The following is a 27,828-nucleotide window of genomic DNA, read 5'->3' on the forward strand; positions in this document are numbered from 1 at the left end:
AAATGGCAAATAAGAACGTCGAAAGTACCAGTGTTTGCATACGATACGTTTCATTATCGTTAGATTTTGACGTAACGAATTTTCCACGTGGATGGAACATAAATTCGTAATAAAATTTTTTTTTTTTGAACACATGTCATTATTTATATACGTCCAGATGTTCGAGGAAAGGTATAGGTCAAGGATGAAGTTCAAGATACTTTCCTTTTACGAAGGTCTTTTATTTCAGAGTTGACAAGGGCATCGATCTTCTTCAAAATACTTCTACATACTTCCTTTAAGCGTTCAAACTCGAAAATTCTCTCTCGTGACACACGGTGAAACGTTTGTCGATAGCTTGAAGGATTACTTTGGAAGTGCATGAAAAACGAAGTTTGCTAACGGAACCAATTTTCGAGAATAAATACGATTGCACGTCGCTAAACAAGATTATCTTGAGTGGAACTTAAGATTTGAAGCGTCTTGCCTAACACCTTAAGAAGTTTTTTCGCTCGACTATAAAGTTTTACATTTATTTTTTAAATTGACAAACTTTCGTAGCAGTGAAAAGAACGAATTCTATGGTACCTAATCTATCTTGCACATTTTGCAGGCTTATCGATAGTATTTTTTTATATTAAACATTTTTAATTATTTTTGTTGGTCCGTTGTCTGCTCATCTAGGTCAAGTTACGCCCATAAAAATTTATCGATATCTGATAGAACCTTCGACTTCTATCTTTCTAGGTCTTCCACGATCCCGTTTGAATTTAACAGGTCGAGACTTCTTCAGACATTTTCCAGTGAGCAATTGTCATCGAGTCGCGTGACTAACGACATTAACACCCACTCGCCTACGTTAATTTTGACCAAGGCACGTTCTTTAAAGGTAAATATTTTAAGCAATTTCGTACGGTTGTTAAATAATTATTTGGAAATATTTTGCGCAAGATAAATTTTCAATCGGTGAAACAAGACCCCTTCGATATTTCCGAGGTTAATAATTAATATTTAAATTATTCCGTCAACGAAATTCCGTTACTCCTAAGAAATCACGATTTAAAATCAAATGCATACTGTAATTCCAAATGCTCAGCTTCATTAAATCTTGGTTCTAATTAAAATTCAACTACAGCCTCGGAAGGTTGTTCCAGTAAGATGAAGTACGACGCCACGGTACTCGCAATCTGTAACAAGCGAACGAAGCATTTCAGTTTCTACAATTTTAATTTCAAGTAGAATTTGATACCACAATGGTTAATTACGAAGATTCAAACGCATTCCACCGAGAACAAAATAAATAATACATATATTTTCGATGATTTATAATCGACCAGTAAGAATCAATAGCACAAAATATATTGGACGAGAAGTTAATAGCATTTGTCGCTGCCGTTATGTGAAATTCTGATCAATAATCAAATAATCATTTTCGAACGTTCTGAACGTGAAATATCAAATTCTATCGTTGGGTATTCTTCACGGTTTTCCAATATGCATAATGCTGCCCTCAGCAGATTGTACTTTGAATTAAACAGAAACCGAGTGGAAATAATTCGATTATTCGACTTGAGGAAACTGTTCAAAGAAGTCAGGTTTTGATTATCGTAATATAAGTTTCTGGATAGTACGACCGCCATCGTTCTTCGGTATATTCCTAGCTTTGATCATAGTCGACGAAATTCGTTGCTATACCACTAAGCCATATCAAGCATATTAAAACATCGATAATTTTAAAATTTCATAAAAAAGTAACCTTAAGGAAAGTGTGTTATATGTCTATTATATCCATTTTGAATCCATTAAATATCGTAAAAATATTACTTTTCGTTCTGTGTCTGTTACAGGGAGATAAAAAAATTTCAATTCGATACATTTATTCTATTACACCTGTATATCGATTGCAGCGCTCGTGATTCAATTTCAACGCGTCTCCGATCTATAATAACGCTTCCTTTACGAGGTACTCGTTCATCCTACTGATTTGCATAAACTGTTTTGCAGGGTACGAGTGGCATAAAATACAGATTCGACTGCTTTGTGGGGTCGAAGAGAAAATAGTTTTCGATTGTTATACTTTATTCAAACGCGATGACTATTACACCACCTGTGGGGACGAGTAATCCTAGGGTTTCCAGTTCGGCCTGACAGTTAACAGAGTAGTATTCGATCAGAAAGAAACGGACGATGCGTCACTCAAGGTGCAGTTCTCAATTCATAATTAACACGTTTATGAAATAAAGAAATATTCAGTTTCCGATATTCAATTGTCCAATATTCTAACGACTATCTTTTCGAAGCGATCGCTTCGTTCAGATTTACGATATGCATGCGTTAGTATTTCAGGACCATTGAAATTTGTATCCATAAAATGAAATTTTATCGTTGCTCGATCCGTTTGTAAACGACTAGCTCAAGAAAATTGTTCTTTTCAAGGCAACAAAGACTTTTAAGATCGTAAAATATTCGATACTTTCAGAATACTCCAAACGTTAAAAATTTCAAAGTTTACTTGTCCCTAACATGACGTTATTAGAGATTCAAGTGCCATTGACTTAAAATATTTAATTAAACGTCGTCGAATTCGTATAATCGTGTTTTCCGTTAACATTGCTAGAAACAAGTAAATGACACGCTAAGTCGAGAATAGGTTAGAGTCATAAACGATTTAAAGGATCTGTTTAGAAAGGAATACCTTAGGTACTCAAAGGGGAAGAACAAGGTTATGGAAGAAAGGTTCAATTGGAGTAACGGTATAATACATCAATTTTATATAACGTCCTCACTTGCTGATTATGCTATACACCGCCGGGTCGATTTTATTTATAAGATTTAAAGTAGGACGATGTTTCTATCGAGAGCTGTGACCTTTAGATGATAAGCCGCTCATGGACTGGTTGCTTCTATAGTCGGATCAACATCAACTGACCGGCTCTAGGCCATTCAGGATTCATCCCTAATACTCCGTTTGACTACAACTACTCCTTTTATCTCTTTGTACAGTGTTTCCCGTATTTGCAACTAGAGAGCTTGTCAACGAATTGTTTGGACGCTCGCGGAAAGCCACAGAATCGATGGATTTTTCCGCGTTCCATCCATCGTCGTATAGCAACCGATAAGAATATTACAGCGTGGCCACAAGGTCCGTATCTATTTCAGTTATTCGCAAGGAAATTAAGTCAAACTCGTTTATAAAATGATGAAGTGGTACCAGTAAACGAACAATCAAACGAACGTTTCTGAACACTTATTGGAGAATTTTCAAAGTTATATTATCTGTAGTAGCTTTTATTTATTCGAGACACAGGTTATGGGACTTGATTTTATATAAAGAAATTATTTTCTGTAAAACTTCTCTTTGATTTTACTGAATTCATTCTGTGAATTCGCGTAACAAAATTTATATAATTTTTATTATTCTATCAAAATATCGCGGATGGAAAATTTATATAAAACTGTCACGTTGTCGGTCGATTTGCGAATGTTATCCACAGTTAATGTTTCCTGAAAAGGTGATATTATCGTCACCGGATGACGAAGTCTCCACACGTTTCGTATTTGCTTCGCGAAAGAAACCGGAAGTCTCTAACGAAATTGAAGCCGCCTACGCAAGACCATCTTTTTGCCGGGCTGCGTGGCACGATGAAGTCTCGTGGAGTGATTATTAGATGATGGAAAGAAGTTTCGCTCCCATATAACTTTTACAGAGGGAATCAAGAGCGATGTTTCTCGTTGGCACGTTCAGTAATTTATTACTCGCGGTCGACACCGTTTCTTATTAAAAAGCTTTGTCAAATTGGTCACGGTGGCGGGAAGTATTCTAAACGTACGATTACAATTACGATTGCCCGCTGCGTAACGTCATCGTTATACGTTCGAGGATAGTTTGATTAAACTGTATTAATTTACGAGTGCTTCTTTGACAGGAGCGCTAAAAAGAATATCGATGAAAAACAGTTGCATTCGTTTGACTTATCGTTTAAAGAATTTAGTTAATATTTGCTTACCTAATAAACGTCTAAATATTAAATTGTTATCTTAAACAGGTTCCTATCTGTATAACAAACTAGGAGTTGCTGGTTTCCTACGGTTATCGTTTTCGTGTAACAAATTTCTTGCATTTCTCATCGTTCTATTTCATTGCAGAAGGATAAATCACAGAAATCCTTTACAAAGGAAATGCACTGTATTTGTGTCGTTCCTTTCCGTCGAATATATTTCATTGCACCATTGTGGGCTGATCAATAATCAAAGGCAAAGCTTGATCGACGCGTTTGTAACGTAATCGCGCGTAATTACCCTCATTTTCCGTTTCTCCGTAACATCACAGCGTCCCCGAGTCACGGTTATAACGTAATTGCACCAACTTTGGCAAGTTTGCATAGTTTTCTAAAATCGACGGGAGTTCGAGCTTTGAAATTGCGCTTCGAGCACACTTCCGGTAACCAAGCTGCCACCGTTTCGGGAACAGCTATCGAAAGTCCTCTAACACTTTCTTCGGAACAACCAGCGAATAATAATTAGATTTCATGCTTGCGTTGCACGAAAGAAAAGTACTTCGATAGTCTTTGACGAGACAATTTAATTTAATATTTTTGGAATTTAATGAGCGAACAAAATTTTGCAAATTTTACTGAATGGCCAAAAAAGGGGTCGATCAGGCTTGTCGAAACAGTATCAAACGATTCAGACATTTCATTTTATAATCTTTTTGCTTTTATTAAAATATATTGTTAAGGATGACAAAAAATAAGACGTATAACCTGAGATAACTAAACCTTGTCAAACGAGAGTCAGCAGACGGATAGTTCTGCCTTTATTTATCGACTGTTGATATTGATGATTGCTGTATAGTTATTAATGGAGCTCTAGATACACGATACGAAAAGAAAGTAGTATGAGTTTGAAAATGTTTGAAATCCGTGCGATAAGATGACGTCAAACGCTTGTTTGTGCTCGTATTAAACTCGTTTCTTAACGATTGCTTTATCGATCCATGGAATCGTAATTGCCGAGAAATGGCATAAAGTAGCGAGACTTCTATAAGTCGTAAACGAACTTCTTGATAACACTTCCTCGACAGTGATATTAGATCGATGATTCAAGCTCATTCGCGTCCCAAGACGATCAAACAACGAGCAGCTTCTTCGTGGATTGAAAAAGACGATGAAGAAACGACCAAACGATTTTTCCGCATAACGCGAAAGCGGTCCCGATGGTCGTTGCGGTTATTCAGGTTCGAAAAACGCGGCGATCTAACGGGTCCCCGTTTTCCAGGGTGCATCAGGGCGGTTGGTGCACGGCTCCCTCCTCGTTTGCTTTGAAATGGAAATTGGCAGCGATCTCGGGATTCTAGACTAACGACACGGCAAATCGCATTACTCGCGCTCAAAGTCGATCATTGGACCACGACGCCGCAACGGGGCTGATTTCATCATTCGAGTCCGCTTAGCCGTGCCTCGCCATTTTCATCGCCTCGTTAATGGATCCGCGAGGCTTCTCAAATATTTACAGTACGACCAGTTTCGATGGAACCGTTGGAAGATACGTATCGGCTCGATCGAACGGCTACTGCCTGCGCGAACGATCAGACTTCAACACTAAACCGACACTTCGAGTATACCCATTCGTAGTAAGACTGGTCAAATGACTTTCTTTTTCTCTTTTACGAGGCAACGTACTTCGAATTTTTGCACTATACGCATAGAAAGTTGTGTTTTGAAGTTCATTCATAAGACACCTTTCTCTTTTATGTTGCATATTTTCTCTCAAAGTGTTTTAAATTTTTCAATTTTCATCTGATAAAAGATAAAACGCTCTTAATTCCGTAGTTAATTCAGGAGAAAACAGTTATTTACGAAAAAAATGGCATAGTAATTATGCAAACATTCTGTATGTGAAGTTAAATTCATTTTCAATTAAATGAACAATTTATAATCGAGTTTTATCGCAAACTAGTCGTATAATCAATAGGAATTGCTGAAACTTCTTTGGGTATATAGCGTCAAAGTAAATATCAAAATAAATATAGAAGACAGCATAAATTATAGTAGTTGATATAGTCATCGGATAGAGGATGAAATGCCGTTTAAAATGAGCGTTCAAACGAGCCGATAGCTTAATTAGTTCCGGAGATATGAGGATTTTAATTTCGAGTCGATGCGGTGGCTAGTTCCGGAGATATAAGGGTTCGAAGCGTTTGTTTACGTCGCGAGATCAATGAACTTTCTTACTACGGCCTTGCCAAGGTCGTTGCCGCACGTGCTCGTAGTAACTCGGACACGACGCACGTACGCGAAAAAGAGGTCCGTCAGACGCGTCAGACGGAGACAGAGATAGTCGAATTAAAAAAAATTACCTTTTACATAAATTACGATATCTCGAAAACGGAAAGTCGGATCGTCAAAAACCGAAAGCCATTTTAAAGGGGAGGCTTTGCCGCTTCTAACGATGGCTCAATTATTAATAAACCCCTAGTAGTTTCAGAACTGCACGGGTCTAAAGTTTAACTATTTTTAACACGCGTTGTTAGACCGTTTTAAGTGAAAACTGAAGATTCTCTCCTTTCATCTTTGCTGTATCAACGGAAAACAAATAATAAGAATAGAAGTGAATATTGTAAAATCTCGTGAAGTATTACTGTCACTAAAGATGATAATAATAGTTCTCTATCACAAGAACCAAACTTGGCAGAATTGATTGAGTTACTCTCGCACGAAACTCGTAGTTTGTTGTAATTTACTTACAAAACACGCTTCGGAAATTGTTGTAAAAGAGAAAGACGATGTACTGGTAAAAACTACATTCTTATTAATCAAAGTCACAGCCACGATTTGTTACCGCTTATCTTCTGGATTTACCGGGAACTTTGTTCAAATAAAGGAGTCAGAGATCCGAAAGATTATTCGTATACCACGTATTGGATTTAAATAGAATTGTCTCCTTGATCGCGGATCTATATAATTCAACAGCTTATTTTTATCTCGTGCAAAATAAGGTGTCTTTTTATAAAAGTAATAAAACGAAAATATTTTTGTCATTTAATATTCAGTAATTCTATGAAATCCAAATCGGTGGTCTAAATCGGTAAACTTAAAACTTTTTAAGAATACGTACAGACCTCTTACTTCGGCCCAAAATAATTCATTCTAACAATAAAAGCATAGCTGTTACTCCTTTTTATTATTTTAGTCAACTATTCCACGCTTTTCGATACTAGAAAACTAGTTTTTCAATATTTGGGCCTATATTACATATTTTTAAACGTAAATTGGCTTTCGAAGCGAGACTGGTTCTATATTTGTTTTCTAAAGCTTCTCACGCGAGATGGAGAATGTAATAATTTACCTTCGAATATGGAAACTTTTGAACGAGAAACACTGGTTTAAATTATATCATAGAATTATTTCTAATTGCTAGCGATATTTCAATGAAAGCCAAGATAGAAACGTTCCACGATTCGTGTATCAGCGGCACCTGCGAGTTCTCGACGCGTTTCTTCGCCGTAGCTACTTCCGGGGTTACAAATTGTTTCAATAAAATTCACCCACCTTCGTGAAACTTTGCTTTCATTAATCAACCGGCGTTTTTGTAGCTTCATTGCTGGCCCCTAAACAGTCTTTTATTTGCCTCGAATTCCGGTTAGATTTAAGGATCGCCGGTAAATCACGGAACCCGGAAATCTGTCCGGTGTAAATTTCGCACGGCCTCCTACCGCACGGAATTTACAACTGCGCTCTTCCGGCGCATAATACTACGTCTCTGCATTTAAATACACTTCGGCGTTATTATGAAACCGAGAACAAATCGAGCTGTACAATTTATTCAAATTTTACAATTTTATTTAGTATGTGCTTAACGTACAAATACTGTGCTTTGCGTTGTTACAGTTTCCGTTTATCTTAGCGTATAATTATCTACGACTATGCGGTACATTTAAGCCCTAATTTAGTTTTTATTATCTATTCGATAAAATAGACCTTACAAGTAACATAATGATTCTCAAACCTTTCGATGGTCCTTAAGAACTTCTTTACTTTAATTTTATTTCTTATTCTGTACCAAAGCGTTAAGAACAGTTGAAGCTTGCCCAGAGTTTAACCAATTCGCCTCCATAAGATTAATAGCGAAAGTCAATTGAAAGATTGCTCGCATTCGGTCTGTCCTATCGTTGGATAAACAAGCATCGAGGGAATGCATTTTTGCAACACTTTAATCCCGCGTCTCAAGGTCGCGCGTGCAAGGAAATCAACTAGGGTCTCTTAATCTCGTTCTCGCGGTACTTAAGACTCAAGGCAAAGCTCAAGCGACGTATCTTTATCCACCTTCTGATAACCTGTCCGATAAGCTTTCGTTTCACAGCGGGCAGAAGTGGATGGGCACGAAACAGCGTCGACCAACAGAATTTATTCAGCCGTTGAACGAAGTCGATATAATATTCTTTGCGGATGGCTCGGCAAAGTCCTTGGCAGCAGAAATCGAGAGAACACCGGGTTAGGCAAAGATATGGTACGTGTCAAGGACCCGATGATAAAATCGGGAATGTCTTTAAATACCTGCACGAGAGTACGTTTCGATGGATATCGAGAGCGTCTAATATTTAAAAAAAAAAATATGATTTAAATTTACAAAATTAAATTACGATAGAGACTCTTGTAAGCAAAGTAGCACGAGCTCTCTTTGAGAATTGTTCTCTCAGAAATCGTTGGCGGAACTTTATTTTTTTAAACATATAATCGACCAATCGACCACAATCTATATTCTCGCTAATAACTCTGCAATTTGCAACGATTGTTTTTATTCAATTCTCGTCAACGAAAGCTACGAAACCGCTTCGTTGTTATTCTGATTGAGTTTTCGTGGGCCAAGCTCACCTGTGACCCGGTCTCGAACTTTCAACCTCCAGCGTGCTTATTTCGACCCTGATATTTCATTAATTCTACGTAGTCGTTCGCAAAAGCGATCCTCTGTTTCGCGCAGCGTGTAAGCTCCGGAAGCTTTCTCGAACTATTCGCCGATCGACGTTCGCCATTTCGAGCAGACTTCTTTCGAGCTCCCGGGAAAAAGAAGAAAAAGGAAGAAGAAAGACCGAGTCTGACTAATTGTTGCGATCGATGCGCCGATAATTAGGTTGCGGGATCTACGATAAACCGTCGACGAAACGCCGCGAGCTGAACGGGGCGGGGGTGAAACAGCGAACAATTATGCAAGGAAAAGGCGCCGCCTCGATGTTGTTGGCCAACATGCAGGACGTTCGCGTTAATAGCGTTTTCCTTGCAAGTGACATCTGTCAACGAGAAATAAAAAAGAGTACAGAGTTTGGCATACGGACGGGTTAAAATAATTTTCGACGTTGCCGTTTTCCCAGTTTCCAGAAAATTTTTATTTCGTGCGATATTAAAAACTTGGTAACACCGTTAGTCCCGTGTACAGCGACGAGTAAAACTGAACACACGCTGTACGAACGTTTCCAAACGTGCTCAAACCGTGCTCCAAAAATGACAAAAACGTTTGACGAAGTTTATGATGAATTGGATGTTCGTTCTAACGCGTTAGACATTCAGTGATTGTCGAGAAACTAAATCAGAAAACAGAGGGTTGACGTTACAAATTTTTTATATTGAAAAGTAATTTTAAATATACATTCTGTGAGAATCTTTTAATATTTACTGCTCTTTAACTACTTCGACCTTGTCTTTTAATCGTTCAACGAAATTTATAATAAATTGAGTATTCCTTTTGTCGCATTAGAGATTCAGTGTTCGATGAGAAACTAAACTAGAAAGCAGGGATCGATATTGCGAGCGTTTGAAAGTGATAAATAATTATAGAGAAATTAGAATCGTTTCCCGGGGAAAGAGTTTGCAAAGGGAAAAACGGTTGGAAAGAAGAGAACGCCGGATAGGAGCGACAAGGATACACTGTCTAGGTGCAGTCGGTGGCGGTAGACTGTAGGTCGTAGGTTGCAGGCAGCGGGTCGCCGTTCGAGTTCAATGTGTAGGTACGCCCCCGCACACGCAACAGAGGGTGAGTGTATCGAGTGCGCTGGCTGCACGGGGTGAATGCCCCGAGGTGACCGCGTCCCGCACCCTCCAACCTGCAGCGCTTCTGAGAGTCTCCTTCGGAAACTGGGGCTCGGTTCTACTTTGCCAGGCAGCCGTGCTTCGATCCTTCCCTCTGGCGAACGTGATGACCCCGCCTAGACGCCTCCTGAGACCCACGTCTGAACTGTTAACGTCCAGTGTTTATCAACAATGCTCGCCAGTCGCTCGAGGTCGAGTAAATTTCTTCCGTTTAACGCCTCTTTTTCAACCCCTTCCTCCTTCTTGCCCACGGTAGAATCGACGATCGCTCGAATGGTTCAATATATCCACCCCTAAAAGTGTACACCTGGTATTCTTGCAGTAACTTTGCACAGAATTAACGCTTTGATTACGTTTGGCCACGTCGCTACTAGAAAAATTAATTCTCGAGTCGAGGGAAATAAATTTGAGTAGGGTGAATTTTAGCAAGGCGATAGAAAAATTAGTATCGATAGAAATTTTCAGTTATCTAGTTTACAAATGGTCTTGAATCAAAATTGTTAGTCTTGCAGAGTATTATACGGTTTTTGTATTGCTTTAGTTTGAGATAATAATCGTTGAACATTTAATCCTTCAATTTTAATAATTAATAGCGGATCGTCTTCTTATCGAATCGTTGTATTATTTTTTATTTTTACAAGATTCATTACAAACGAGAGCTTTACGACTCCGAACACGAAGTTTAAAAAATAAATTAACGTTTCGCTTTAACACTAGAACGGATAAATATTTATTTCCATTGCATTATACGTTTCTTCAAGTTTCTATAGTTTTAATTTCTTTGATCCAAATAAATACACCATAATTCTTGGTAGTTCTAGTGTTAAGTAACCATCGATTCTTGTACTTAAGTTTAATTAACGAAGGCCCTCGCCACAATAATTAACGCGTCATCCAAGTACGACTTCGGTGCTCGCTAAGATGCTTAAACATTTGAACAGCTTCATGTGTCAGGCGTTCGTTCGAAAAATCTTGCCACGCGTATATTAAATATAGAGTATCGCTATCACCTCCGATATCTTATTCCACGAAGTTTTCAGTAATACGATCCTCCGTACTGCATTATTTCCTCTGTGACGAACAAACTGAAAAAGTCGAACAAATGAGTTGCGACAGTTTTCACGTCCAATCGAACGGAAATTTCACCTTGACTTCGAGGAAAGTGTAAAAAGGGCCATTTGTATGGAGACAGGGAAAAATAGAGCAAGCTGAAAATGTAACATCGAGCGATAAACAAATTCGCGAACCGTTTTATGCGCGAATCAGTCTTTCGAAGACTATACAGCTTGCTCGCTAGGAAAAATGATGGATATTGACAAAATATTTTACATCCAATATTTAGAATAGATTTTCAACGACTCTGTTAGAATAGAAGGGAATAGTAAGCATCTAAAAATAGTGAATTCTTTGTAATCTTTTCATCGTAATTCAGAATGTAATATTCCTTCTCGGGTTGTCATAAAGTCATCGTTATCGTTTATAGCTCGATGTCTCACTCTCTCATTTATTTGTTCTTGAAGGCTCTTGAAAGAAAAGAATATTTCTGCTCTCGAGTGATAAGTTTTAAATAATACACAAGAAATAATAACAAAAACTATTTTAAACTATCAACATTCTTCACGAAGAACTTGTTCGAAAGCCACCACTATAAGAGTGCCTCCATTTTGAGAACACATTGATACAAAACAAGTGCTGGGAAAGCGGAAGGAACATTAGTTGCTGTAAATCCATTAAGCAAGTACAACTATACTCTGAAAAGAAAGAATCTCTGTGCACCATAAGGGTCTTAATGCTACTCGTCACGAAGAGGACGTTAGCGTTTCGTACTGTATCCCTTGTACAGCTTTTCTTCCGAAACATAAATTTTCATTAATTCGAATCCTTCGTCGAAAATCTGATACGATATAGAGAGTTGCCAAATTCGGATTCTCTGCCTCAAAATCGAAACAAAAATGGTTCTCTGAAAATTCTGAAAACGGAATTATTTTTCGCGATCGTTCGTGTATAGTTCGCGACCAGACATTTCCTCCGAGATAATACGAAAGTAAATTAACAGACTATTAAAACGGCAATATCGCTTAAGCCACGGACGATTAACGCTTAAATTCTATATGCACGCGCAGAGTATATACTGCGGAAAAGCGGGAACGGGATATTATTTCTCAATCATCCTCGCAATTAAAGCAAAAGGTTTTCGAGCGGTCACTAGTTCGCCAGCTATAGTCCCGTAATAAATCATCGACCTTGACACATATCGCGGGCGACATACGCGAATATGTGTCAGCGCACACGAATGGGCACGGTCATGGATGCATTCGAACAGGTTCGCAATGCAGACTCCCGCACACGTACGTAAATTTGCATGCGACGGTTGAATGTGTCTATTCAGTCTGTCTTTGTCACGGCATCGTGAACAGTCGCATGCTTTATGCACACTTAATTACACGTTATTGCGCTTCGGAGGACACCGTTAAGTTTTCCCTCTTGCGTCCGCTGGGGATCGACGACGTTCGATCGGCTGCACGATCGTTCCGCGTGACAGAATGTTTCGCGTAATCCTGATTTCACGAGTGGGATTGACGGGACCCAGTCGGGATCAGAAACGACCTTACCGTTTCCAACGAACGAAGCGTTCGTCTGTCGTTAGGAACACGACGTCTATACTTTCGAACACAGCTAGGAGCTCCAGAGATCTGTCTTGAAACATCGAGGATCCAGGAGCTTCTCTACAGAGGGATAAAATACTTTTGGACCTTCTTTTCTACAACTTGAAATTTGCTTTGCGTCTACCCTATTCCAACCAAAATAAAAGGGTCAACGTTGGAATTACCGAAACAGTCAAAATGATCCATTCGTAATTTCTAATAAAACTGGTAAAACTTGACAGAATTTCTTGAAAATTTATCGTAATTTTCTATAGGAGAATGAATAAACACTTGTTTCTATTGCGTTATACATTTCTTTACGTATCAAATAAATATACTATAATTGTCGGTAGTTTTAGCGTTAACAACAGCATATACAGGGTGTTCAGCCACCCCTGGGAAAAATTGTAATGAGAGATTCTAGAGGCAAAAATAGGGGTGGCCCCTGTATGTAGATATAATTTCTTCTTTTCGTACGATTAAAACGTTCTTAATATTTATAAGTCTGCAAACTTGTATCTTTTTACTTCTACTTATGCACTGCTGTACCTAATTACAGCATTTATAAGCTATCGTTCCAACATATGCAACAAGATTATGTACAGAAGGAGCAGCAATTGGGGAATGAACGAGGAACTAATGAAATAACTACTAACTTGTTATTTGTCGAGCTATTTATCGCAGTGGACAGTATGCGGAGATGATTAAGAGTTGACTGACTGCGAGTTCGACTTTGGTTAACTGACCATACAGAGATCGTTCTTGTGTACATTCGACGTGAGTGGAGTGATGTTTGTCGTCCAGTTTATATTTGATTAAGTGACTCCTCGCGATTGTCTTCTTCGGTGGCGTTGACCCAGTATTTCCGAGAGAGGACAACAAATTTGTGAAATTACTGAAACTTCAGCTCCCTATAAGATTACTCTCACAAGAGTACTTTGTCTTGACATTAATGAAATATCGGGTGGAACTGACAGAATTTGTCAAAGACACACCTTTGAAACTTTCTTTCCAGTTGTTCGACAAACGTTTCGTCTAAACGCTGAGGATAGATTAGAGTGGGAGTTTGTCGAATAGAAATTCTTTTCTTTGTTTCGATTCTGTACTTTGTAAATCAACATAATTTTATAATACAATATTAAGTGGTACTCGACACAGTAAGAATACCATTACAACGATCGTATAACTATTATATCAAATTTTAAAGATTGGTTTTCATTTCTACATAGAAAATGTTATCATTTTGTAAACATTGACGATAGAAATTGTGGAGGATAATTGATACGTTTCCAATACGGAACTATCCTGAAATAATTAACAATTTGTCGTGAACTGATTAGCTTGCTCGATCCATGTGTCAACGTAGGCAGCTGTAATATTTCGAATATCTAACTCGGAGAGAATTTATCGACGGTCTAGACAGTTCAATTGGTTAGAGCAGCTGTCTGGATTTGAGTTCTCGACCCAACGATCCAATCAGCTGATTCTTCTTACAATTTCCATAAGTACATTTAACAATTGTATTTTCATTCTCGAGCATTACTCGAGATTTCAAGCTCTGTACTGTGTTTCTTAGATTACACGATTCCAATCCTACTTAGTGAATCTGAAACACGGTTGCAAGATTCTGTATGCACGCGTGTGTGTTCGTGTCCATGTATATTGGAATTTATTTCGCTTAATATTTTTTTTGGTAGTTTTTGTGCATGGAGCATCGAAGCTATTAAATTTTCTTTGAACTCTGTACGTTTACATGCGCGTGTGCGTTTTGCTTTATCAGAATATCATAAACTTTGACAGAGGATCTTCCATATATGGGGCATCGATGCCATTAAATGTTTGAAAAAGTTCGTCGAGGACATTGAGGAAATATTGGCACAGGGAGTGCTATATTTTGTTTTGTAACGAAGAGTTACGTTGAGAAGTGGAGTGGGTTCTTCTGCGAGGATAAGCCAACAGAAACGGATCTGGCTTCTAGGTCGAGAATTACTCGAACACGTTGTATTTGGTTAAAAGTTTTAGCTATTAAAACCGAGAAAATTTGATACGCTCTAAACTAATACCGGGAAAGTTTCGCAATACTGTTACCAGCTTGTACGGTTTACGCGAAACTATAACGGGCGAATAAAAATGTTCTTGGCTTACCGTTCGATCTTCGCAAATAAAACACTGTAAATTCAATTATAAATATTTATAAAAAGTTTGACACTTTACATATCATATCCAATTCGCGATAATTGGATGAATTTTTGGGTTACACGATATCTGATTCCAATTTTGTTTCATTTCAATAATAATTTAAACCTTCAGAATTTAATCTAAAAAATGTATTAATTTCTTTACCACCGTTCTATTGTTTTTGAATCTCCTTCGATTACTAACTCCTAACGATTGATACATTTTTAAAACCTTTTCGACTTTCTGACGATGGAAGAATGAAAGGCTCAAAGTATCAATGTACCACGAGAATTACGACGAGAACTACGAAACGTCGAGAGAATAATAGGAATCGAGCTATCACGGGTAAAGGGGGAGGTTTATCGTTGTCATCGTTCTCGAATTAATCGAGTAGCAAGTTTTCTCGTTTGCCGCTCGCGCGAGAGAACAGGGAAACTTCGCGGAAAGTGTATGGACACGAACGACATCATTACTCTCTCTTCCATCGAATATTCCCCGAAACTCCTTCGGTCTCCTTCGATTCGAGTCGGTTTAAATTCGTTTCGAACGGCGAAGTTTTCTCGTTAGATCGCGCGAGTTCTTTTTCCCCTTGGTCGCTGCCTGGCGGGTCGCGAAACCGCCTGGCGTTCGATCGGCCGAAAAGAAGAATCGCGCGAAACGAAAGCGGAGGTGGACGACGAAACGGCGCCGAAATGTTTCTTCGGAGACGCCAGGAGTCGTGTACACAACTGGCGTCCGCCACGAGCGCATTGAAAACCCATTATTAACGGGACAATGAGGCCCGTTTCAAAGCTTCTTATCCTCGAGTTTATTTTCACGCGTTGTTTCGCGCCAAGGAATTCTTCCTTTCCGCGCGTTACCGCTGTTTTCGAATTTGCGAAAGCGGGGACGCTGATCAACGAGTGGATTATTGGTTGACAATTGTCTAATACGCGGCAATGTAATTATTTAAAAATTTACTTGCTTCGAATCCTGCGTACTTGATTTCCATTTGTAAACTTTGATAAAATTATCATCGTATAAATTAATTACGTTGTACTCCATTGCTGTTTTAGTATGACGTTGATAGTAATATTTTAAAGTGACAATATATCCTGTAAAATATCACAACTATTTTACGATATACCACTTTAGGGTGGGTATAGTTGAACATTTATATTTGTACAGGGTGAATCAATTAACTCTTTCGCCTGAATTTTCCTTGTAAACTATGTGTTCTATAATAACATGTTTTGAACGAAAGTTGTTTGGTACAAAGAGGGGTATACACGACTACAATATTAAATTTTTTACTCAAACGTTTGATAAAAAAAGGGAAACCTCAAAAAATTTATTATTTCCGTGTATACTTCTCTTCGTACCAAGCAACGTTTCGTTCAAAACATGTTTTTATAGAACATGTAGCTTACGAGAAAAATTAAGGTGAAAGAGTTAAATTACTCACCCTGTAAATCTTAACATCTGACGCGCCTGAAATAATTATATAGTAAATGATCACAACCTTCACAGTGGATTTAATATATTAGTCATTTGGATGTCATTATAGTGTGACAACATCGCAGAAAAAAGATCTCCATCGTGCATAAGAATTATCGTACATATTTTCAATAAATGTATTACGAGATGATTATTAATAATGAAATTATTTTTACGAACCGATTGTAAGTTGTGTAAATATTTTTTCCTGCGACCGTATAATAATTTGAAAACGGTAGGGTTGACATCCCCCTGCGACTGGAACGTTGGGGTATAATTACACGATCGATCGATCGACCGATCTCGCTGCGCGGCGCACCTGTCAGGGAACTGTTATTGCATTGAATTTCATTTCGAGTTCCTCCCTACTTTTAACGATCCGCGGCGAGCGCTTGTTTTTTGGTACAACTCGTATCAAGGTTAAATCAACACCAGCTCGCTCGTCCAGTTGTTGCAATCGCGACCCGCTCGAAAGTATTGCACCGAGGAATTGTAAACCGTGAAACAAAGCAAAATCGTCTAAATTATATCATTTTCGACGTATTTTTAAATACCAATATTTTTAATCTGAAGATTTTGCTTGAAAAACTGAGCCACCGTCGTATCGATGCCTTCTTTTTCTCTTCAGGAAACGTTTGGTGGCCTGGATGGGAACGTAGCATGTATCCAGTTACATCTTTAGTGGTTTCCGAAATGTGCAACGCCTACAGGCGTCCGACCTGCATGCAGACTCTGCAAGGACGTTACACACAAGTTCCTTGTTCGAAACGAGCTAAGAATCGCGTCCCTGAAGGAATTATATTAGATTCTGCCAGTTAGAATGTCACCAACTCGAGTCTGGTGGGCTTCCCTTTTCGACGATGCTACTTATTCACGCTCCAAACTCTTTAGAAATGGCAAAAGATCACGATTATGATTTTTAAATCACAGTTATAGGTATTCTAGCCCCGCTCGATTATCGTGCATCCGTTGTCAGTGGGTTTACAATTCGACAGCTCGGAAAAAGTTAGGTGGTGCATTTCCAGCCATATAGGAGTCTTCGAAAAACGTGTACAAAACAGAATCGTGCTCGTAACATTATCAAAAATGGCATTGCTCCTATCGATCGTGGTGTAAACTCAGGCACACGTCGTTAAGGCAAAGCTAAATAGCTTTGCCAGATGTATAACCCACCAGGCTCAATTTCTCTACAACCTACTATGGCTCGACAACCCTGCAAAGCTAGGCGAAAATTGACAAACTTGGAAAGATTAGGTATCATAGATGATTCTTTATTATTTAAATCTGCATAGAAATCCTCTAACACTCGAGAGAGTGATAGTTTTAGAGATTATTCGTGCTATAGACTTCCTTGCAACTCAATATTGCTGGAGAGAATACAACGAATCGTCCAAATGCTAGCACTGCCACACACGACCATATATTTTCGATAAAATGGCGGTCCTGAAAGGAATTCACCCGCGACAGAAAATCGATAGCATGTACGAGCCTTTAGATAATCTTCACGATAATCTTAGACAGTTTTCATTACGGTCTTAGTCTTCGTTAGAATCTTGAGTATAGTCAAGATCGGAAGTTTCAGGAGGATGAGGGTGCTTCCTATTGTTAACTCTTGCACGTATCAGGAATTCAAGCGAATTTAATATAATATCGTTACTCTATTTGTCTCAACCATGGTATACAAATCTCGCAACGCGGTATCTAAAGTCACTAAAGTAATCTTTCAAAATCTAGTAAAATTATATACATATATACTCGTGGCAAATATTTAATAAGCGAAAGTACCATTTCTATGCATCGATAAAATATTATTTCACCGTGTACGAAATATTTTTATTTCTAAACGACCCAAACTTAGTTGTTATGTACTTCTTTAAATTGGAATTTCAATTATCCGTAGTGCAGAAAATATCAGTTGCGTAAAGTTGATAATTTCGAACAAATATCATCTTTCGTGGGAGAACTAAAACTATTTTTGCGCTCCGCGAGTCACGTGTGTTCGCGTGCTGGAAGCACAGACTTATCGAAGAAGCAGTTTCGCCGCAATTAATTTTTAAAGCGCCATGAATACTTTACGTCTCCCGAGCCGATGTAAGCCCTTAATCGGACGTTGTTTCGCGAGAAACGGACCCGACGAGGCGCGCCTCCGTGCATGGACGTCCGCCTGGTAGAATTTCAAGAGTTCCGCGCATCGGTAACCTGACCCAAACCGAGATCCATATAACCTGCGTTCGTGTCAAGGCGAAAGGGGCCAACACTCTCGACTGACCTACATCGACCGATCACACTCCCACCCACCCACTGGCTTCGACCCTGTTCGCGACCCGGCTACCCACCTGCACTCTTCGCCAGACCTTCCCCCGAACGACGCTCCGCGCAGCCTGGGCTCGGCATTTTTCAAACACCCCGAGCCAAACGTCTCGCGAAAATGACGGGATGCCTGTTGCTTGACCTCTTAGCAATTACCCAGGGTCAGAGGTAAGGGAAAACCGGTCAAAACAAATACCAAGAATCGACTTGCAATCTCTTGCACCCCCAAACGGTTAAGAAGGGTGTCTTAGAGCATCAATTCCTTAAGCAACAATATTTAATATTTTTATAGATAATTGAAACGCAACAGGAAGATTTCTCATCGAAAAATTGTACGATTTTCGTCCCTTCTAATTGCTCCAAATGTCTGCAACGAATCGATGTCGCAGAAATTGCTGACTCGAATTACCCTGCGATCGTATTCTCTGTCCCGATACTGGGATCAGGTTTGTACGAAGGTTAAACGGATACTGATCAGGTTTCGATGCTGTTTGCGGTATAAACGATCGGCTATCGTCCCACCCCAATAAAATGCAGGGAAGAATGTTCGTATTTTAGAATTCTGCTTGTGTTTTGTTACAGACGAAGGAGTCTTATTTGCCCGACCTTCTACGTAATTTTTCTGCGAGTGCACCGCGATGGTTCGCACGTACACGTAGAACGTAAAGCTGTAACTATAGTCGGATAAAAATTAACCGACAAGCTCAAGGCCGCCGAGAGTTACACTCCGACATAGTCTCTTTAACCCGTCTATCTTGCGTCCCTTTGCAGCAGACTTAAGTCTCTCTGTCTCTGAAGGAGAGGTCAATTGACATTGATCGTACTGTAAGGAATCGTGTCACTCGGCAATTTAGAAGAACGGTTCAAATATTAGGTCTGGAACCCTGTATTTAATAATGTATATAATAACTCGATGTGTAATTTTATTTGATTCTTTTATGTGTATAACGCGTTTAATCGTTATCAATATTAGAAAAAGAATACTACACTGAAGTTCAAGATTGCTCATTCTCGAATTACAAAGTTAAAAAAAAAAAATTAAATTAACCCCTTATCGTACAATCACGAGTCTGATTCGTGACAAGTTCGTCATTAAGTCTTATATACTAAAATCAACACATTTTAACATTCACGAGATATTCGTAAGACAAAATTAAGTAGTATACGTTTGAAAAATTACATTAGATCGTACGTCAAGGGGTTAAGGAGACGCGTTTAATGTTTGTTTCGAGTACAACGAACAATGTATCCAAAGGAAAATATGTTTAAAGCTCGATTCTTAAGCTCGTCGCCTTCGAGAAAGGAGCGAGACGTCTTAACGTAGCGAGTAACCGATTAGAGTACAATTGATTCGCAGAACTGGAGCAAGAGGATCTCCGCCAAGGTAACCAAACTGCACGGAGAGCCGTGTGTACGCGTGACGGTATCCTTAGTTTCGAGAAACGATAAGGCATTATTCGAAAGGCGTCGTTTACAAGGGGATTATGTTGCGTGCACGATGGAATTGCAGCTCGTTCCGTGGATACGTACAGGGTCGTTCGTCGACGGACCGACATCCGCGGACACGGGAGTGTTGGCACTGTTTCTACAGGTGTATTAACTGGGTCAGCGTTCCAGTTGTCGGGGGCGGCGTGGGTCGCAGGGGTGGTGGTCACCGGAGCGAGTTCACCTGAGGACTGTGTGTCGGTTGGCAAGCCGGCCAGCGTATAACGTTTTTCGATCGAACGAACATCTTCTTGAAAGACATCCATTTTATATCAGCCATCAATACCCGACGACCTATAAAACCCGTGAACGTCGATATTTTCAAGGGAACGCGTTACGAATTCCGAAAAAAAAATTCGATCCCTCGAATCCAGCCCCCCTTCCAGCCTACGCGAATCTCGATTAACCCGTTACTGTATCGTTCAAAGGACGCTCGAGAGAAAGTTTTCACTGCTGGTCTATTCGAATATAAGCTTATAATATTTTAGGAATAAAAGAGTGTTATATCAAGGTAAGTTTGTAACTTTGAAAAGTACGATGGTCCGTTCAATTTATAGAAGCAAAGCATTTCTAAAGAGTATAGACACGAGATTTGAAGATGTAATAATTTTTATCGAGGTTGAGAAGGAAGTTGCCACCCCCCCTGTTCCGGGAGATTTACGAGTTTCGAGGGTTTCGGAGGCTGCATCGAGCACCTCCGTCGTGTAATTAAAAAAGCGACGTCGGGCAACGAGGGTGTCTCGAATCTCCGTTAAAGCGGATTAATTAAATTATCCAACGGCGATCCTTGAGAATCGTGACATATTATTCCCGTAGCAGATGGCGCCCGCGAGAGTATCCGATTTCCGGCGCCTTTAAAGATTCTTTCGAGCGACTTAAAGAGCAGAGTTAGGGCGAACCAGGTAACTTTATGTACAAAGTAAAACTGGCAGACAGAGACATGGCCCAGTTCGGACTTGACCCGTCCAAGGTCGTGCCTCGCGAAAAGATAATTACGTATTTAGGTCAGACAGACGGATATCTGCACGGTTCGGCCATGATACAGATAGTAGGCAGAGGTGGCTACGTGCACGTACCCTTCGCCTATTAATTCTGATACTGAATATTTTCCGCCGCCTTCCTTCCAGGCGATATCGTTCGTTCGCAATTGAAGTTAAGGATTTATTCGCGAAATCACGCGAGTCCGTAGCGAGGAACGGTCGTTGAGGGTCTGCATGCATGAATCACGGAATATGCAAGGAAATAATAAACCAACGGTAACAGCACGTACACTGGGGGAGAGGGGGGACAGAAATTGGATAGAATTCAAATTCGGTGATTAGAATTTTTCAAAAAGATTACTTCCACTTTGGATAAGTATACTATTATTACTAGACTGCGGATGTTTATATAAATTCATATGTTTCTAGGAAATAGATAATAGAGGGGAACCAAAATAGAAGTTTTTCATCGCTCGAGGCCCTGGGTTAGGTCTAGGTTACTTGGTTATTTAATATACTGACGTTTTCATCACTGTGATGTATGTGATTTTCTTATACTTTTAACGAAGTCCTTCCCTTATATGTTATAATGAATTTTAATGCGATTTTGATGTGTTTTATAAATTTTATCAGTTATGTTTCTTTGTTTATACGTTATAGAAGATCCTGTGTGAAAAACAGTATATTTTTCGGAATTAACACTATTAATTAATTAACGCTAATTAACGCTATTTAGAATTAAATCGTACATCGAGGGATTAATTTATATTGCAAGTGTGAAACGTGGGTGTATTGTTTGACCTCCCCTCAATCTCGATACGATAAAGCAACCTGTGCTATAGTAGACGCTCGAAACGATGACAATCAGCATCGATGCAGTCGCGTTTCACGATTTCTGATCTCGCCCAACGTTGATAACAATGGTGATTTGTAAGCAGCGATCCCGAGAGCGAAAACCAGTATCTCGAAGACAGAAATTGCGACAGTTTCGCGTTCGCAGTCGACTCCTGCTCGAAACCACAATGTAATTTCACGTTCAAGCTTCCCCATCGGTCTTCGTGGTTGCGTTCAAGGTCGGTTCGCGGTGCCGTAGTTTCGGTACCCCGGCACTAAAACACGTTCCTGGGTGGGAGGGGGGAGGGGGGAGGGGGGGGGGAGGGTTGGAAAATTTACAGAATCGCGTCGATGGCCGCGTTTGTTTCCATTGGCGTTTAAGCGGACAATTCGACGGCTTCCGCGACAACTCGAGTGTCTGGTCAACAGATCCACGCTTGCACCCGACGTTGCTAAATCCATTGTTCCCTCGAAGTTCGACGCGCAGTCCGAGCGGCGGCCATCGTTGGTCAAGGACAGACATAAATCCATTCGCGCCGCCGCGCCGTACAGAACTGCGCCACTAAACTAAATTTTCGGACTCGTTCAAGACGGGTGTATCCCGCTCGGGGAACAGTGGTCCACGGGGATAATCTGATCTATGCACTCAGGACTGCAATTTTCATACGGACAATTGCGTCCACGCCTCCGTAACTCGATTCTCCTGTCCGTGAAATCCAAATCCGACACGGCGACTACCGACGGAGACAACGCGCGTTCACATCGATCTTAGCTCTGGGAATCGTAAGCGAATTTATACAACGATATTTCATACATTTTACGAATCGATTAATCCCGAAAAAAATACTGTTTTTCACATAGGACCTTCTACAGCGTATGAACAAAAAAGCATAACTAGTCAACTTTATAAAATACATCAAACGTTGCTACTGTATAAATTTATTTAGAGATCTCATGATTATTCAAACTGAGCACGTGGCCTAGAACGTCTTGTATTATTAGACGTCATAAATGAAACATGGATTTGGTTCATCGTTGGTCCCTGTCAGTCTGTCATAATCTTACTGCTCGTAAAGAGTATTAGATGATACACGATAAGCGAACTATAGATAGGCCTAGATGATAGTCTCCACCTCTTCATTCAGGCCACTCCCTCAGGGATCTTATTGAAGTTGTTGGGTAACACTTGTTAACATTCCTCGTAATATGGATACAATTTGAATATCAAGTACTGTCGAGAGCTCGACGAGCATTGATGTCACTGGTACACTGTCAGAGTCGTGAATCGCTTCAAATAAATCCTTATCTAGTCTAACATCCCTTAAAAATTATTTTTACTAAACATTTCTGTTTCCCCTTTTCTATCCCCGATAGTTTTTCAGAAACGAAATTAAATATTCCAAATCCGCCGAATACGAAGTCGAACCGAAAAGTCAGCGATCGTGTTATGTTCGTTGCTCGCCTCATCACCGGTGGCAACGACAGTTCTCCGCGTACTAATTTCCTATTCGTAGACAGGCATGTAATTATCAACGGAGTTCAGCGAGCGGAGAAAGCGTAGCAACCTCGTTCCGCGATAATAATTCGTAGTTGAGAAACGATAGAGGCAATTTAAACCCCCGATCCGGGATATTTGCCCCGATCCTAGCGGAATAGTCTCTTCCATAAGCAGGCGCTTCCAAGTAATCCGCTAAAGGCATAGAGCACACTTTCGATCGGTCTACTTCGAGCTAGTTCGCTATTATGGAGAGTTATCGTTACGTAACGACGCGATTAGGTTATAGCCGGTCGATGACCCGTGGCGGCCGAGCACCCATTTCGCCGGAATCCCCTTTGAAACATAGCTCCGTTATCAGTGGCGTGTTTGCGTCTTGTATCGAGCAGCCAAGGAAGAGAGGAGACCTCTGTATACCGATATATCGAAAGATCGATGGCATTTCCGTTTTGTGCATCCCTCGGGACTGCATAGCTCTTTCTCCACCGCCACAACCACCGCCCGGCGCGGCGTCGTGTTCGAAAGCACTCTCTGCCTCGAAGAGGGTAGAGGCCAGTGGGACACACACCACACCTGTACAGCACCGGTATTCGGGTCATGCATCTCGGCCACTTAGACTAGGTCACTACCTCCCTCGTTCCTCCCGATTCATCCCCCTCCACTCTTTTCCCCCTTTACCCCTCCTCAGTCTATGTTTTCCTCGGTTCCCGTCTTTCCCTTGAAATTATTTTATTCCTCCCACCCTTTTCTTCCCTGCCTCGCCCCCGTGTCTCTCTCGATACGCGATCAGGGAGATGGTCGCGCAGACACGCGATCCTCGTCGATTCTGGGTCGTCTAGAACGCCAGCCGATGCGTGCACGACGACGAGGGCCAGTCAACGAGCCCCGCATAGCGATACAATAATAGAATATTGTCCAGCTCGAGCTCGAAATCTCAGAATTCGTCGTCGCGATCGTAATACTGTTTTTCAACAGGGAGATCACCGCGAGTAGAGCTTACAATTACCGTTGCATAAATTAGGATTCCCCAAGAATGCTCGAAAGAAGGCTGACCCAATTAATAAATTTGCCGTCTCTGCTATGTAAATAGCGCGATACGCGAGCACTTTGGAACAATAATGTTCTAGCGTACGAAAGAAGGTTGCAGGATGAAGGGATGGCCACGGTGGTGTGCGCCAGGGGCAAAATGGAGGATTGTTTTCGCAGGAGGTACGCTTCCGGTGTATCGATGCACCTGGATCAGTCGGGAGAAGAGGGTTGCACGGCGGAACGGCGAGACCTTGAAGGTACTCGAAACCGGGGCAGTGTCCCGAAGAGAGGTCCGCGCAATCGCAGACCGTCTACGCCGAGCGGCGAAGCCAGGTTGCCCTAGATAGGGGCTGCTCCACCGCTAAACTCGGCGTCCACACCCGGCGAATCTAGAACAGAAGTCGACTTGGTTCGATTCCCCCAAGAGGTCCCTCGTCCGTCGACATTTTTTATGAATCTCCATTAAAGATGATGACAAATATTTTTGCCCCGCACCTGCTTCTTCGTTACCCTGATTGCGACCAGTTATTTATACAGATGCTCGATATTTTATTACGTACGTTTCTAACGAAAGATCATACCTGTAGAGACCTCCGTCTGGGATCAAAATAAATCAATGATTAAAATTAGGCGTTGTTTTTCAGACGCTGAGAATCCATAAAGTCAGTGCAGTACAGTTAGTGCTATTTGGTTAAATGATATTTTTGTTAGAATTCAAATTGATATCTTCCATTTTTGTGATATAATAGATTGTTAACGAAAGTTTACCAAAACTTGAGACTTGGGTGATATTTTTCTTGAATTATTGTCTGTTCCAATTCGAATTAAAAATTAAGATTAGGCGTTGTTTACAGCATTTGAACAGTCTCCAAAAGGTTTCCAAAATATTTTTCTTAGTTTCGAGTCGGAAAGCGAGGAGGAAAGTCTCGAGTATCGTTGAATTTTCAGTGTTCAAAGCTGAACGGACGCTGCAAAGTCGTATTCCAAAATCCGAGGAAACCTATGCGACACTGAAATGAATTGCAATGTCTGTGTCTGCGAGAAGTCTCCTTTGAAATATGCATTCGCCTCGTAAGAGGTACGAGAAATACTCCCACTGTCTCGCGATACGTTCCTTCTTTTCGTTGGCATCCGCCCTTTGGGGATCCCGTGGTCGTTCACCATCCAGGCGTAACAGGAAGTCTCGTCTTTTACGTAAAGATGCACCGACCGTAAATTGCAGCGGAGGCACATTTGTATCCTGCAGCGGCATATGGTAGACAGTCACGTATCAGAACCGAAAAGATAAACGACGCTCACGAGCCCTAAGAAGCTTCTCTTTGTACCTACATCCGAGCACACGATACGTCGTACGCTATTGTCAGAAACTTGTTCGCGTCAGGTTGATATATATTATCAGCTCTTCTTTTCTCGGTCCTGTATACGGTTTGCTTACACGGGTCTTTGGATCTTTACAGTGTTGGAAGTTTCGTCGACTTCCTGTTCTTTAAGATTTTATATATCCCTCTGACATTTATCTTTTCTCCGGAATTACAGATTATTTAAGATTACACTTTTTCTTGTTGAACTCCCGTAATCAATTTTAATAAAATTGCAATTCGTATACAAGGTGTTCGGCCACCCCTGGGGAAAAATTTAATACAGGATTCTAGAGGCCAAAATAAGACGAAAATCAAGAATACCAATTTGTTGATAGAGGCTTCGTTAAAAAATTATTAACAATTAAATTCAAAAATTTCAAATCGTTCTGAAAAAATTATTTTCGGTTGCGGGGGTCAATTACAATCATTTTTGGCGAATAGACATACCCCTGAAATCTTGCGCATTTTCGAGAAAAAAATTCAGTACAGTCGGAACTTTAAACGTTAATAACTGTTTAACGAAGCCTTCATCAACAAATTGGTATTCTTGATTTTCGTCTTATTTTGGCCTCTAGAATCCTCCATTAAAATTTTTTCCAGGGGGTGGCCGAACATCCTGTATACGATAATTGTAACGATAACTACAGTCATAGATGATCGAAAAAATTTTGACAAAAGCGAGTATAAATATCTCATAATATAGCGTAAATGCATAGTCTTTTCTTGAAAGTATCTCGTTGGGAATTTAATTTTTTAGTTCGTCCGTAAATTATTGTACGTTTATATATTGTATAAACACTTCGTATATAATTTGGCTCGTATTCTTTTATCTCGAGGAGCCTCTATTCTTTCGACGAAGAAAGAATTACCGCTGCGCGTCCCATTTTTTTAATTCCGCGTATCCTCGTGCAAATTATGGTCGATCCTTGCTTCCGTTCGTTGAATTTTATGCCAGGGGAAACGATTCAGCGTCGTTTGTCAGCATTAACCGGTACATCTCATATATTCGTGCGCTTTTATTTCGTCCGATGTCCGTGCGGATCTCCGAGGCACGTTCTCAGACCGAAAAGAAATTAAGAATTTCTCTTATCTAAGCCGCGGGCGATTTATTTCTATGCAACGGATGCACAAAAGGTATTGTTCCTCCACACTAATCCATCAACCACTGTCAAAACTGCATTCTATTACAACTGTCTGCGGGTGTAAACCGTACGTAAACAGCTTTTGTCTTTCGCTTCGTTGGCTCACACTTTTGTCTTCATTCGATAATACTTATTGTATTTTGTGCAGTTGTTCTATCTCATGTTCGTGGTCGTGTTTGCAATTCTTATAAATGTGAATCGTATTTATAATATTTAAACGCGATGGAATCGTAACGAAATTAAAAAATATTTGTTTCTTTAATTTTGTCTAAATTAGAATCTGTACGTCTTTATATTTATGTATTAAATATTTTTCTCGCTTAAAATAGGGCGTAGAAAAATTTTAATTTATGGATTAGATGTATAGTAGGTGACTACTTGTATAAAAAGAGATCATTGTATTTACATTTACCAAACTAATCATTGTTACTTTAACATTAAATTGTTTATAATAGCTATCAAAATAATGTCCTTCGATAGCATCTGTTCTTGGATAGATTTACAGTAGAATACTGCAATCAAGTTGCAACGATTCTACGTAATTGCACGCAAATTATTAATTACTTATCGAATCAATGCTAATGACCTCTAGTAAACGCAAGATTTCCTGAGCACTCTATGAGTTTTCATCTATCACCCGATAGTATTGCATAGTTCAATTAGGACATATCACGGAAGACTTAACTCTAATTTAAACTTAATTGCTTCTTAAAACGACCGAGATTGACAATCCTCCGGAAAATTCGAACCTTCGTAAATATACGGCTATCGACTATGTTTTATTTAAAAACATTTTAATGAAAAATATAGCTTACTAAGAATTTAATTAAAA

General features: G+C 40.0%; 1 protein-coding gene across 2 annotated transcripts in view; it reads left to right on the forward strand.

Annotated features, from left to right (window-relative positions):
- Nucleotides 1-27,828, forward strand: part of Sifr (SIFamide receptor) — an 87,331-nt gene that overhangs the window by 21,328 nt on the left and 38,175 nt on the right. The gene's annotated exons all lie outside the window — the stretch shown is intronic.

The sequence above is a fragment of the Colletes latitarsis genome, chromosome 10 (genome assembly GCF_051014445.1).
Source record: "Colletes latitarsis isolate SP2378_abdomen chromosome 10, iyColLati1, whole genome shotgun sequence".
Taxonomy (NCBI): domain Eukaryota; kingdom Metazoa; phylum Arthropoda; class Insecta; order Hymenoptera; family Colletidae; genus Colletes; species Colletes latitarsis.